Source organism: Rhagoletis pomonella, unplaced genomic scaffold (genome assembly GCF_013731165.1).
Source record: "Rhagoletis pomonella isolate Grant_MI unplaced genomic scaffold, Rhpom_1.0 Rhpom_scaffold_00007, whole genome shotgun sequence".
Classification (NCBI taxonomy): Eukaryota; Metazoa; Arthropoda; class Insecta; order Diptera; family Tephritidae; genus Rhagoletis; species Rhagoletis pomonella.
Window position 1 is genome coordinate 2063391 of NW_023458561.1, and position 14842 is coordinate 2078232.

Here is a 14842-nt window from a genome sequence, read left to right on the forward strand (position 1 = left end):
CTTCTCTTTCGCCTTCTTGCCATGGTTCTTCTTGTAGCATCTTCTCGTTTTAGGTGCTGGTGTATCTGGGTTATTACGATGTTTTCTACGTCAACTTGACGTCAACTATGTTTTCAGGTCATAGCGTATGTTCAGAAAGCAATGCTATTTTGCTACAAGCGAAAAAAAACTTATTTTTAATTTCAGTACACTTTCTAAAGTGGAACCAATTTCTTAGCTAAATAAAGATAAATTGCAAATATCTCTAAAACTTGTCCATAGGAAAAGAAAATTTACTCGACTTTCGGAATCAGCGAGCTATTCCAAATAGTGGCAGAACAAAAATTAAAATTTGTGATACGGTGAAATCATTGATTTATAGATTTTCATCCCTTTAGACCAAATCCTTGCATTTTTATTTGATTAAATTTAAATATATTTCATGACCAATTTTTATTTTTATAAAGCCTTTTTAAATATACTTTAAACCAATAAACCAACTTTAACATTTTAAATAAACTACTATGTAGTACGAAAATAAATCTCTTTTGAGGCAAGGATAGCTTCATTATTCCACAGTTTACACTGGATCACAAATTCTAATTTGGTTTTTGTTCTCCAGACGCCACTATCCAATCTCTATGTAGAATTGCTCGGTGATTCCGACATTCGGGTTAATTTTTTTTTCTATGGATACGTTTTCGAGATATTTGTAATTTACCGTTATTCAGCTGAAAGCAAAAATTGATTCCTTTTGATCACGTATATCTTACGAATCAATTTAAAAATCTTAATATAAAATACGGCAAATGAAAGCCAATGAAATTCTCCTTACACCTTATATACACCACTTCCCGATAGGGTTTATAGTTTCTGATAAATTAATTAATCATTTAAGCTTTTTTTTATTTTTTAATGCAAAAATGAAAAAAAAATCAAACTTTAACAGAAGAAAAATTTAAAAAAAAAACAGTTATGTGCCAAATTTTTGCATTTGTACTAAAGCCTGTTCTGTTACAAAAAAAATAAAGTTACTGATGAAGAAAATCGATGGATAAATACGAAATATTGAGTGGTCAAATGAAAATGCGCAAAAATTTTTTGTATGAAATATGAGCAGAAAAGCGTGTTACTTAGGTGTGCGCGGCGCATTCTTTCGTGCTAATTTTCATACAAATAATCTTGGGCGTTTTTATTTGACCACTCGTTATTTCGTATATATCCATCCATTTTCTTCATCAGTAACTTGATTTATTTTTTGTAACAGAACAGGCAAATACAAAAATTTGGCACAGAACCTGTTATTTGTTTAATTTTTCTTCGGTTACAGTTTGATTTTTTTTAATTTTATCATTAAAAAATAAAAAAGCTGGAATGATAAATTAAGTTGTCAGAAACTGTAAGTCCTATCGGAAAGTGATGTATATGCGGACTTATTTCCTTTTCCGGTGGGCCCGCGGGCGTTATTTCATCTTTATTGTGGCTCTTGTCCCAATTTTAGAATATGCACATCCAAAACCCCCTGTTCTAAAAAAAACTAACTAACATGATAACATTGAACTAAATATTTGTTTCCCCTTATTATACGAAGAAATTGAAATTAACAAATTTCAATGCATATATTTCATACATACATATGTATGTATGTATGTATGTACATGTGTATGAAAATTAAATAATTTAAAGATTCAACAAAAAAAAAACAAGGAACATGAAAAAGTAAAATGAATACTCTCGTCGATTGTCGAATAATTTGACGGCAAATTGGACACAAAATGCTTGTATTTCCATTAAGATTAGTACGCCTACTGTGCTCTGCAAAGCAATATGTGCAAAGTTTAGAATGATTGGCCGAGCTAGAGCTGTCAAACTATCGATAGTCAAGTCCATCGATGTTTTACGATAGGCTTAAGGGTGACTATCGATACTATCGACCCATTTCATATGTTTTTCTAAATCAATTTTTTTTCGTGTGCTTGCTTTTATAAATTTGTTTATTTTAGCGGCCCACGGTTGCATTTTAGTATCGAGAAATATTGCTAGAAATTCATTCGCCGTGTAAACAGTCAAAAAGCGATTTCAGAAATTTTCCCTGCAATTCGCCTTTCGGAAATAAAAAAATGTCTTTCGAAAGACACTTTACATGCAAGGTGCCACTGCTCATGCAACTGCTTCCTGAAACTTCTCAATTTGACAGTCTTTTGAAATATACTGCATTACCAGGTCAGACACGGCAATGTAACCTCTGCTGTTTCCATGCTTAAAATAAAAAATGGCGCTTTTAGAAATAATGCCATGAACCAACTAAACAGATCACCCAGCACGGCAACCTTGTATTTGTAATTGCATTTGAGAAAAAAAAAGAATAGTTGATAACGTCATTTTTTAATCGGTTGTTTCATTCACACGCATGGTTTCATTTCGTTTCATTCACATGGCGGCGAAAAAATTACGGCACTGCAAAAAAAAATGCTGTTTTCTCGCACACCGTCCTGTATGATCTTTATTCGTTCGTTCATGAAATAATGCTGCCAAGTTTTGTTCTCTTTAAACCCATACGTGCAAATGTCAAAAGCGCTAGGGAAGAGAATACGTATCAATGAAACGATAGTGGCGATAGTGCTAAAACTATCGATAGTTATTTCAGGTGACCAGACTATCGATAGTATCGTCGATAGTTTGACAGATCTAGGCCGAGCTTCTCCTCCGATTGGCGGTGTGTGCCTTGATGTCACACAAACTACTCGACCACGGCTGCTTTATGTTTTTCTTTCCTTTACTCATTTTTGTTGTTTGCGAAAATTTTCAGTCGCCTTCTCAGCTAATACAACCCGTGCGTCACCCACATCACCACAGTATTTCTGCGGCGTGGGTACACAAACCACCGCAACTTCTCATCATACATTCATATAAAGCATTGAAATAATGTAAGTATATAAACCGCGGCGGTCCGCGTTTTTGCGCCACCACTGAAAAACCTAAGATGCTGACAACAAATATGCACATCGCATTAAAGGCTAAAAAACAATAACAATTTACCTTTAATTTCCAATAATTCGCTTATCAGTTATTGGCAAAAATACCGTTCGATTTTATGAATATTCTGCAGAAGGGAATTTAAAGCAGAACTACACTGTATGAAAATATAGAGAGCAATTCGTTTAAAATACGTTCTGTTTTATGCAAATGTATGCCTGTATACATAATGGGAATATTTCAGTAAAATAAAGCCAGAGAAAATACTACTTACGGGCTTTATTTTCTTTTTTATGAAATGAATTAAGCCGGCGTTATTTCCTTTTCTTTGGGAAATAAAGCCCGCGACCAGTATTGCCCTTTCTCAAAGGAAATAAAGCTCGATGGCTTTATTGCTTTTTATGGGTTGGCGCTATTTACCCTTGAAAGAGGAAATAACGCCCATAGGCTTTATTTCTCTTTTTTTTGCCCATTGGATTTTGGCTTTTATTTGCCGTATTTTATATTAAGACTTTTAAATTGGTTCGTAAGATATACGTGATTAAAAGGAACCAATTTTTGATTTAAGCTGAATAACGGTAAATCAAATATCTCGAAAACGTATCCATTGAAAAAAAACTAACTCGATTTTCGAAATCACTGAGCAATTCTACATAGGAATTGGATAGTGGCATACATAGATCATTTTTGCTGTAAACCAGTGCTATTATTAGAATCTCACCTGCATGTCGTTCAGAAAATTTTTGGTGGAAAAATTCAAATTATAATCTTCAAACCCCTACACCAAAACCCTAGCTTTTCATCCCACATGTGTATGTAGATATGTGCATATCGCCAATCAAAAAACACAATTTCGTATCTGCCATCCAAGGCATATTTAATAAGGTAAAAGTGACAACTAGCTCGAACTCTCATGTAGCTAGTTATGATGTCAAAAAACTGTAAACAAACAATTTAACCCTTTGAGGTGCGAGTGCTATGTTTTGTAGCAAATTAGATCAATTGAAACGCATAAGCATAAATATATGCATATGTCTGATACTAACTTTAAGAATTACTTCAATATTACCTTAAAAAAATTTTAATTGCGTTTGCATCTTATATGCATATGTGTACATATGGACAGAAACGAATGCCTCATAAAGGAAACCACATAAATAAAATTGTAGAACTGTTTTAAACATTGGCTTGGGTCTACTTATCAAATAAGGTTAAATTGACTACACAAAGAAAAAAGGAACATGATTTTTTTTCAAACAGCGTAATTTTCCGGGTTTTAATTTTAGCGATTTGAAGATTTTGAACAGAAAAAGTATATTATAAAGCATTTTCACATTATCAAATTTTACGGCTCATTCGTAGTTCATAAACAAATCAAGTAATTTTGCAAGTAAAATTTGCCAATAAATGCGAAATTCGCGAAAATTCAACCAGTTTCAAAAATTTGCTTTCATAATTTTAAATTTTTTAATCAGATTTTTTAGAAAAGTTTTGGGCATGCTTTTTTATAGCCAGCTTAATTTCAGTATAATAAGGTGCAAGTTCGATATAAAGATATGAGTACTTTAGAATAGGGATGTTGCGGATGTGGAATTTTAGACATCCGCGGATGCGAATGCGGATGCGGATCTTTAAGAGCTAACATCCGCGGATACGAATGCAAATGCGGATGTCAAGTATTTAAAAGAAAAAATTTAGGTGGGTAAATGAGGTAATTTAGGTAAATAAAAAAAGGAAAAGGTAGTCATTTTAAATAATGTGTTTTTTTTTAATTTCTTACTTGACTTTAAAAATTGGAATTGGGTTAAAGCCTGTTTCTTAAAGTATCGTAAATCAAACCTGCGCCGCTAAATAACTACTCGCTCAAGACGAATAACTTGAAAAACTTGAAACTTGACAAAATTGTAAAATCTCTCCAATAACTCCTTTCTCAGAATTGCATCGGCGCTGCAAATGTCGTCTTCACAATCTAGCACCATGAAAAGATCGTTGTTTAAACACCGTTATTTTCCATAGAATTCTTCATTCTCATTCTTTTGGTTGTTTCTCATTGTTTTGGTTGTTTGGTTGTCTTTTGGTTCTAACTTCATCAGCGATTTTCGATTTTAGTTTTTGTAATTAATTTTTAGTCCTTTCTTCTGTGACTGGGTTGAAAATGTGTGCTTATAGCGAGGTTGTAAATAGGTGGATATGGCAAATAAAATGTGATTTTCTGGGAATGAAAATTTCGAAGAAAATTCTGTTTGAAAGTCGTGAAAGCCGAATTAGTTTAAAATCTTGTTATTTTGTTAAAAACAAAAAAAAGGAATCCCATTTTTTATAATAATTTAACTTTTTGAAATGGTTCACCTGTAATGAATAGCTTCTAATTAGTTTTTTTATTAGTTGAGATCGACTTTTCCTAATTGCAGGCAGTCACAATTACTTACTCACCGCTGTCAGTACCATATCAAATCCGTTTTGTTTTTTCATTCCATGTGCTCAATATGCTTTGATATTTTGAGGCAAATGTAAACAAATTTTCAACATACATTAATATCCCTCCAGTACTTCTGGAGTCAATCGCTACTTTTGAACCGCTACTTCACCGACTCCTAGGTAAGCAGCTACTCTATTAACCCGTGGTAGTGCACATGGTAGTGCAGAGTCGAACCAGTCGGAAGCAGAATAACGAAAAACTACGACAGAGGGCGCCCATAAACCACACAAGTGACTTCTTTAGTAACTCCCGGTAGTGCAGAAGGGGCCGATGGTGACTACCGCCTAGGACATTGCCTTGTAAAAGGAAGCCACCGATTCATCAGTCCTGTAGTCGCTCCCCCGTACTGTAGGGATAGTATGGATAGAGCGCATTTCACATTGTGGCCGAAATGCAAAAAAGCCACAACTAACTAAAATCTTGTTATTGCATAAAACGATACGTGGACTTATGATTCGATGAAATGCATCACAATCTATCAAACCGTGAATTTTGGATTTTTAGTTAGTTACGTCTCTTTGTATTTCAGCGACGAGGTGAGTTACGCCCTTTTCATTCTATAGCTCCATTACAACTCATATTTTATTTCGTAATATTTTTTTTTATAATATTTTTTTTATAATATTGGTTTATATAATATTTGGACCTAAATTTGGATTCTCTTCAATCCCGTGTTGGCATATTTTCCTTCCTTTTCTATTGCTCGAATGATTTTTTTAATATCCTTTGCCTCCTGCGATCGACCAGCAAAAGTCCGCCAACATTGAATTCAATCGTTTTCCAGCGAATCGGTTCTCAAAACACATAATGGATTGGTGAAATCTCTCTCCTACCTCGTCGGTTTCTGTTGAAAGCTGTTGCTCCTAAAAGTCAAAGTGACTGTGTAGCATGTGGTTTTTAATCGACATGTGCACATCAAAGGCGTCAAAAGATTCCATCAAGTTCGCAATAAAAATGGCATATTCTGGTGAACGATTTTACACAGAACGTGTTTAATTAAAGCCCGAACTGCATCCCATGCAACGGCTGCTGTGCCATCAAGAATTTCCAAGAGCATTGATCCTTCATTAATCTTCTGATGTCCGGCCCATTAAGCACACCTGAAATAAAAATTATAGGGTTCTTAAAGCAAGAGCGAGATATAATAAAATATATGAGCGAAAATCTCTCAAATGGGCCACCCAAAATTGGACGGTCAAGATATTTTCGCACAAATCACTTTATTCGGTTTACAACCACTTGAGAGATTTTCACTCATATACAATCAAAAAACTACCTTCACGGATTTTTTCAACGGAAAGGCATTATTTTTCAAATATAGGAATGCACTTTCGTTGTCTCTAACCAACTGTTTGATGTAATTCTTAACAACACCAAGTTTGATATGTAAATCGTGAAGCATGATTTTATTAAGCGCCATCAAGGGCTCGTCAACAATATTGAATTGACCAATCGATTGTGCCTTTCTTTTTGGCCAATCACATTTGGTATAGTGATTGAATTTGGCTCTACTATCCCAATGACAGAACAAACAACCGTATTTAGTGTAGCCCGTTTGCATGCCTGATAGTAGTGAGAGAACTTTAAAATCACAGTTCACGCGTCATCTGTGCTCTTCGTACTTGATGCAATCTAAGATTAATTGCATTGTTTCGTATGATTCCTTTATTCCAACCGCATATAAGATGGGAACGGGTTTCTTGCTACTATCGCGATAGAGCAAGACTGCTTTCAAACTTCGCTTTGGTGCGTCGATAAAGATACGCCATTGTTCGGGTTTATAGTCAGTAATTCCCATTTCATTCATCAAACCTGCAACATCAATGCAATAAGCCTGAGTGCTATCTTCCGATAACTTGAAATATGGCATAAACGGATCTTGTCTATGTTTGTAGGCCGGTACTTTTACTCCTGGTGCTAAAACATTCACGCTTTTCAGTTCTTATGCCAAAATCATTGCGTTGTTATGGGAGAGATTTAATTTACGCACCATGCTGTTTAGGTGTTCTTGGGATATGAAAGACGGTAAATTGTTTTCAGTCGGGATGTAATCAGATCCATCATCAAGTGGTAATGCTGGCTGCCGAGATAGGTAGATCTTCCACTCAGCCATCGATATACAAATGTTAAGTTTGTTTGTTCGGCGGACAAAAACTAAAAAAGTTCTGGAAATTTTTTTTTTGGAAATCTGCTGCAGACTTTCCAAGGTTGGTTATACTTAGGCGTGGTACCTTCCAAACATACAGAAACTTTTACCTATTTCATACACTCAGCGATTAAGGTGAGGCAAACTATACATACCAAACGAATCAATAATCAAGAATATCAAAACGAATTTACCACAAACGAAACAAAACTTGTTTAATTTATTGCAAAGCTTTTTAATTTTTTTCATCTTTAGGAGTTTCCGAAGACAATGATATGATGAATAAAAGTTTTTCGCAAAATTTTCGATGTTTTATCAATTAATATGACAGTAATCGCGCGGTATAGACCGCCGCCTATTTGAAAGCATTTCTCAGTCACTTTGACTTTAACGAACAACAGCTTTCACAGTACAAAAGAGGTATTAAAAAGCCATTCGTACAACAGAAACTGCAAAAATATGCCAGAGTGGGATTGAAAAGAACCCAGGTCCAAGCAGTGTATAAACTACTATTATGAGTATGAGTTGTAACGCAAAACCACATATCTGAACAATCAGTTTTATCGGAGCTATATGTTATAGTGAACCGATTTCCATGTTTTTTCAGAAATAGCAAAGGTAATATCAAAATACAGTCACGTGCAAAATTTTAGTAAAATACCCTTAAGACTGAGGTAATTATTAACAAAAAACCTAAAATTTAAGCAGATTTTCAAGCACCGTTATCTCGAAAACTAGAGCCAATCTGGAAAAACGGAGGACGCCATTGAATTTAAAAGATCCCAGTTAAGTAAGATCAGTTATCAAAACCTTTGCCCAGAAAAAAATTCAAAACCTGAGCACAGTGGTTTAAATGACGAAAAACTCATTTTCAGAACTCTAAAACTTCCCCCCTAAATATCTCAAAATTTTGACGTGATGCGGATTTTCTGAAGACGCCATCGTAATCTAGAGGCCAAAATTAAGTTTACGTATTTGGCCGTTTAGCTGTGATATTTCAAAACCTTAAAATTTACCTACAGTGTAATAAAAGAAATCACGGAACTTATCATAATAAGCCGTTTTATGAAAAAAAAAATGATTACACTTATGTAGAAAAAAACTGGCGATGCATCCAGTTTTTTAATGTTCGATAGTTACATAATTCTTACCTAATGAAAGGTTATCATTTACCGCGCAAATTGTCGATTCTCGTTATAGCTAGACGTTGAACATTTCCGCTGGAAATACCTATTTAGGATCTTTAACTTTACAAAAGAGGGGGGATTTAGGGGGACAATTTTAACGTAGCATCTCCACAGGCCAAAGATATTAGCTAAAATTTTTATTTTGTTTGCCACATATACATTTCATCAGTTCACTTGCACAATATTCGCATTCGCAAAAGCTCCGCATTGATTATTGCGAATGCGAAAGCGAATGCGAGTGTTAAGTTCCGCGGTTGCGAATGCGAATTCACAAAAATTAGCGCGAATTTTTAGGAACTTCAAACGTTCACTTTTTATACTGAAATTGAATGAGCTATAAAACTTCATACCCAAAAGTTTTCTGTCAGCGTGGTACTACGCAGCCATGTTTTTAACCGGCGAAGTGTTGAAAAAGTTGTTTCTGAAGTAGCGTTACTATCTTGAAGTGTGGCACTGCATTCTGGCTTTGTAAATCAATGGAAAAGAATATTCGTCGCAGTTACCAAGCACTTCACGTTGCACACAGGAGTATTTGTATAATAAAACCAGTAAAAATTCAGATTTATCAAGTTTGATATTCTCTTTAAACATATTATTTCTCAAGCTATATAACCGATCTATCCGTTGGAAGGATTTTTGACTACGTCAAATAGAACATAGCTCTTTTTGTAATTTTTTTTTGCGCTTCCAATATCTGCATTTGGTTTTTTCGTTATTATGTTTTCTATGAACCAATCTTAAAATAAAACTGGTAGACATACAAATATCATTTTGTTTGCTTGTCGAGCCTTGTCAGGCAATATTCTTGTATAGGGATATATTTTGGATCCTTGGCTACAAACCTCTGTTATAAAACTGTCCGCCTACGTCTGCTTTCTGCGCTATTTAAAGTCGAAGTTAAAGATCCTTCAAAGGGGATTCCAAGCAGAAATGTTTAACGGCTACTCATAGGGAGATTCGATGATGGCATAATTAAAAATCTGTTAGTCTGATCGAATATTATTTGTCAAAGATCCGGTCGAAAAACAGGATGCACCGCTAGTTTCTTCCTTCTATTTTCTTCATCAGTAAAAATAACTTAAAAGTATAAGACAACGAATGCGAAAATTGCGCTCGATACTCAAATGCTTTCGACGGAGCTAAGTACCGAGATTTACTGAATTATATGTCCTCAAATTGCAGTGCCCTCGGAAGATCATTAGAAGGTTTATGAAACTGGACAATAATAAATTTTAGTGCCCTTGTAAGATCGTCAGAATGGCTACCAAACTGGACTTTCTACTCAACTTCGGCGAGAACGTATGGGTCTAGCACAATTTTCCGCATTCTTTTTTTTTATATTTTTAAGTTATTTATTTAATTTAAACTGAGAAAATTCTACACAATTCGCAATTGTTCGTAAATGAGAGCCTATTTTAAAAAACGGAGGGGACAAGGCATATTCAATAAGGTGGTATCGGTACGCCAATAACAAAATATACATGTATTTTGTTTTTGCTTTTGCGGCGAGGACTGTCAAAAATTTCATACGAAGGATGTGAAAGAGAACAGAAAACAATAAACGATCAACTGCTCCAACCAATCAACAGCAGCCATTTGACATATGAAGCCGTGAGGCGAAGAAAAATAAAAGGGTGCTGCTATCACCTGTTAAATACGCCTTGGGAGGGCATATCCGAACTCGCCAATCAAAATATGCCATAGAAATATGAATGTCGTTTTTGAATTTTTCTGAAGTAGGGTGGACATATGGTATTCGATGGATAAATATGTCACGAAAATGAACCTAAGATAAATGTAATTAGCATTTTTTTTTCATACAAATGCCTAATTATGATCAAGTTCCGTCTTTTCTTTCATTACTTAGCAGAAAAACACTGCAAATAATTATGACCGGTTTTTCTATGCAAATACTCCTTTGTGCGCTGGCGAAAATATTTACATGATTTTGTATACATCATAAACAGGCCTGGCAAAAATATGTCAGATAAAATGGAAAATAAGCGCTATGAAAAGCTCGACAACTTACCAAAATATGCTCTTAAATATGCTAACTCAATGAAGTTTTGTTTAACTTTTTAAATTTTGTATTCAATAACCTCGTATAGTATAAGAAAACATGCTTTTTTAAATTATCAATCGAAAATGACCTTCTCTTGTCATTTTAAATTGTTGAATAATTAGAATTCCTACAAGGTGGTAGCAGAAGTATAAAAACATATGTGTTAATTCACCTTGTTTCACGCATTTCTGTCGTCTTTTCCTCCGAAAATGTATTAAATGTTGTCACGTACGCAAAATAAGCACGTAAGCAAAAACAAACAAAATTGCCAGATGTATGCAAAATAAGCTTTTTCAAGCATTACCTCAGATTTGACAACCTTGGTTATAAATAATCTTGTGAAAACCTAATAAAGACATTATGATTGAAGATTAAATGAACAAAAGAACTTGTTTTCAAATTTCTCGTTAGAGGTAATTTATTTTACCTTAAATTTTATTTTTCTCAGCCCTAGGGGCGATCGCCCCCATCGCCCCTTGTATCCGCCACTGATATATATTGCTAAATCTTAGAGTTAACTAGTAAATATTAAGACTTACAAACATGGGTTGGTAGATCTTAGATTTTACCGCAGTTCGGGTTCATACTCGTAATAAAGTCGACGCAGCTTTTTTGACAAATATTCTATTGAAAATTATGTTAAAAAGCTGCAATTATGTATAGAATCGGTATTGGGTACCGAAAAGAAAGTATTGGGTTCCGAAATCTTCCCGAAGTGTTGGGTACCGAGTATACGGTACCGGCAATTCAGCGCATCACTACATTTACTGAGTTCATTTCTAAACTTTCTTTATTCTCGTGTTAGTAATATGTAGCAGGGTTGTTGCGAATATTCGCATTCGCATTCACAACTGCGGAGCTTCCGCATTAATTTTAACATTCGCATTCGCTTTCGCATTCGCAATAATCAATGCGGAGCTTTTGCGAATGCGAATGATGTGCAAGTGCACGATAAAACGTATATCTGGCAAAAAATGACAAATTGTAGCCAACATTTTTTGCCTGTGGTCGTGGGAGTATTTGTGTAACAAAACTGGTTGAATGTCATAGTTCTCAACTTTGATTAAAATTTCTTTACCCTCATTGCGAGAGTCGTGTCGAATACAAGTCGTTTTTCGAGAGTCGAATCGTATCGAAAATTTTACGTCATTGCCTAAAATTTCCACTCGACTTGGCAGCACTGTATAGTTTTCGACGATTTCCTTCGTTTACTTATTTCAGAATGACAGCGGGCAATGCCTAATTTACGACTTACGCAATGAGGCTGATTATTTCTTAAGCTATATAACCGAACTAGTTAGCAATGGGCAGTCATACAAGTTCCCACTTCTACTTGACCTTTGGCGTACGTGAAAGAGAACATAGTCCTTTTAATAACATATATTTTTTTGATTCTCTTCTTTAAATACCTGAATTGCTTCCTTTCTTGATTATGACTTTTTTGGACCAATCTTAAAAAAACTACTAGATATAAAGAAGAAAGTATGCACTGTAATTTTAAACCAAATTGTCGTGATTTGCTTTTGATGTTACATATATTCGTTTCAATCATTTCAAATGGGCCTCTTTGATGAATTTATTTTTATGAAAAATGTTAAAAACAGTAATTTTGTTTAATTTTCGGGCAATAATTTTTTCATAGGGAAATATGTACATTGGATCCTTCGCTAAAAGCCTCTGTGGTACAACTGTCCCCCTACGTCTCCCTTCTTTGCTATTTAAAGTCAAAGATTAAGCTCCTCGAATAGGAATTTCCAGCAGAAATGGTCAACGTCTGGCTATAAACAGAATCTATGCTCAAACAATTAAAAGCTATAGATCTGATCTTTAATTAGGTAAGAATTACGTAACTATCTGAGACCCCATCATCCGTGATTCCAATAATTCAAAGGCTTATTAAAAACGGGGTACTTTAAAAAAACAACAATATTCTGATTCGATTCGGCTGGCAGCCATGACTTTGAAAACATAATTTTGTTTAAAATTTTTATTCCTGGTAAATAATAATTTAATAATAATAATTTATTTTCCATATCCACCTATTTAGCTCGCTGCAAGCACAAATTTTTCAAACCAGTCGCAAAGAAAGTATTCAAAATGAACTACAAAAACTAAAATCGAAAAACGCTGATGACGTTACAGGTTCCCCAAATTCTGAAAGAGTCAAAGGCATGAGATTGAAGAACTCGTTTTAAAAAGCTTTAGAAAACCTGACACATCTAGTTTGGCTTGTAAGCGCTGTTAAAACAACGTTCTCGCCATTATGCTAGATTCTTCAAATGAAGATGAAAGTCAAGAGGATACATCCGACATTCTCAGCCCCAATGCAATTCTCATTACTTTTTAATTAAATATAATGTTTAAATTCAAGTACTAAATAAAATAAGCATTACTAAAAATTACTAACTTTTGATACAGAGCTCGATCACCAGAAAAACACGATTATTGTCGCAAGTGTAAACGAAAGGAGAGTATGTGGCGATCGAGTAACAGAGTGGTCGTTGCCATCGATAGTTTTCCAGCTCTAGTTCTTAAATTTATAAGAATATCTGCTTGATAAAGTTATCGGTTTAGATCGGTGATGAACATCGCCTTGCCGGCAGGCAAAGCTCTTTTAAGCTTTCTATGCATTTTGTATAGACGCACGCAGAGTAAAAGCTCTCTCTGCCCATCGCTAGTTTAGATGAATACAACTATCGTATGTAATGGGCCAATTAGAACACTTCATCAGCAGCATGAAACGACTTCCCCGAACTTCATTCAGTCTAAGATAATGTTAACAAAATCAGCATCAAACGACGGCACTTCCCCGAACTTTATTCAGTCTAAGAAAATGTTAACAAAATCAGCAAGGCTAAAATGTAGCAAGTATCCTTGTGTAGCACATAATTAGCTCTATACCCTCCAGTACTGCTGGAGTCAATCGCTACATTTGAACCACTACTGCACCGCCTCCTAGGTAAGTAGTTACTCTATTAGCCCGTAGTGCAGAGTCGAACCAGTCGGAAGCAGAATAGCGAAAAACTACGACAGAGAGCGCCCATAAATCAGCCAAGTGACTACTTTAGTAACTCCCGGTAGTGCAGAGAGAGCCGATGGTGACTACCGCCTAGGACATTGTCTTGTAAAAGTAATCGCTGATATACACTGCAATAAGTCCTGTAGCTCCCCCGTACTGCAGGGTAGTGATGAGCGATATTTCACTATCGGTGATTTTTTCACTGTGAATTAAAAATCACTTATAGCAACAGCTACTGCTAGTCAACGGAAATAGTGATTGGTGATTTTTTGCTTTTATGCATTCTGGCTGTGAATTCTTTGTTGGTGAATTTTTTGCTGGTGGTGAATTTTCTACCTCAAGGTTCGTTTTGTGACTATTGTGAATTTTCATCTTATTTGAATGTAGCTGTGAATTTTTTGTTGGGCAAGTTTATGACGTTTTAAATCTTCGAGATTTTGGAAATGAAACGTACGCATATAAAATGGCATCCAATATTAGTAAAAAACGAAGCGAAATGTGGCTGTTCTTTGAGCCAGCAAATGATATACATGCAAAATGCAATATTTGTAAAAAGAGCATCTCTTATAAAACATCGCTTACAAATTTAAAAAAGAATATGCAAAACCGGCACCCCACTGTGGAACTTCCAAGAATAGTGGTACGTTATTATTTGCAAATCATATACATATGTATGTATGTATAAACTCCATTTAATTTAATTTTATTATAGAAGCAAACAGTTTGTCCCGTATTGCAATCAGTGATTCCAGAATTAACTCCAAGAGGTAATCATTAACAAGGTAGCGTTCTTAAACTTGCACACAGCAAATGGTTACGGATCTTGAAAATATGTGAACCGTCTAATATATTTCCAGAACCCGTTTTCCTTCAAACGAAACTGACCAGTAGTTTTAGCAACTTAAAGTTTGTGAGGACTAAATATCCGCGGAATTTAGCCCACACGAACGCAAACCCCTACACCAACAATAACGACTACACCGGCAACAATAAC

At 35.0% G+C, this 14842-nt stretch overlaps 1 protein-coding gene across 1 annotated transcript in view; it reads left to right on the top strand.

Annotated features, from left to right (window-relative positions):
* LOC118743562 (obscurin) overlaps nt 1-14842 on the top strand; it is a 434461-nt gene that overhangs the window by 407520 nt on the left and 12099 nt on the right. The window lies entirely within an intron of this gene.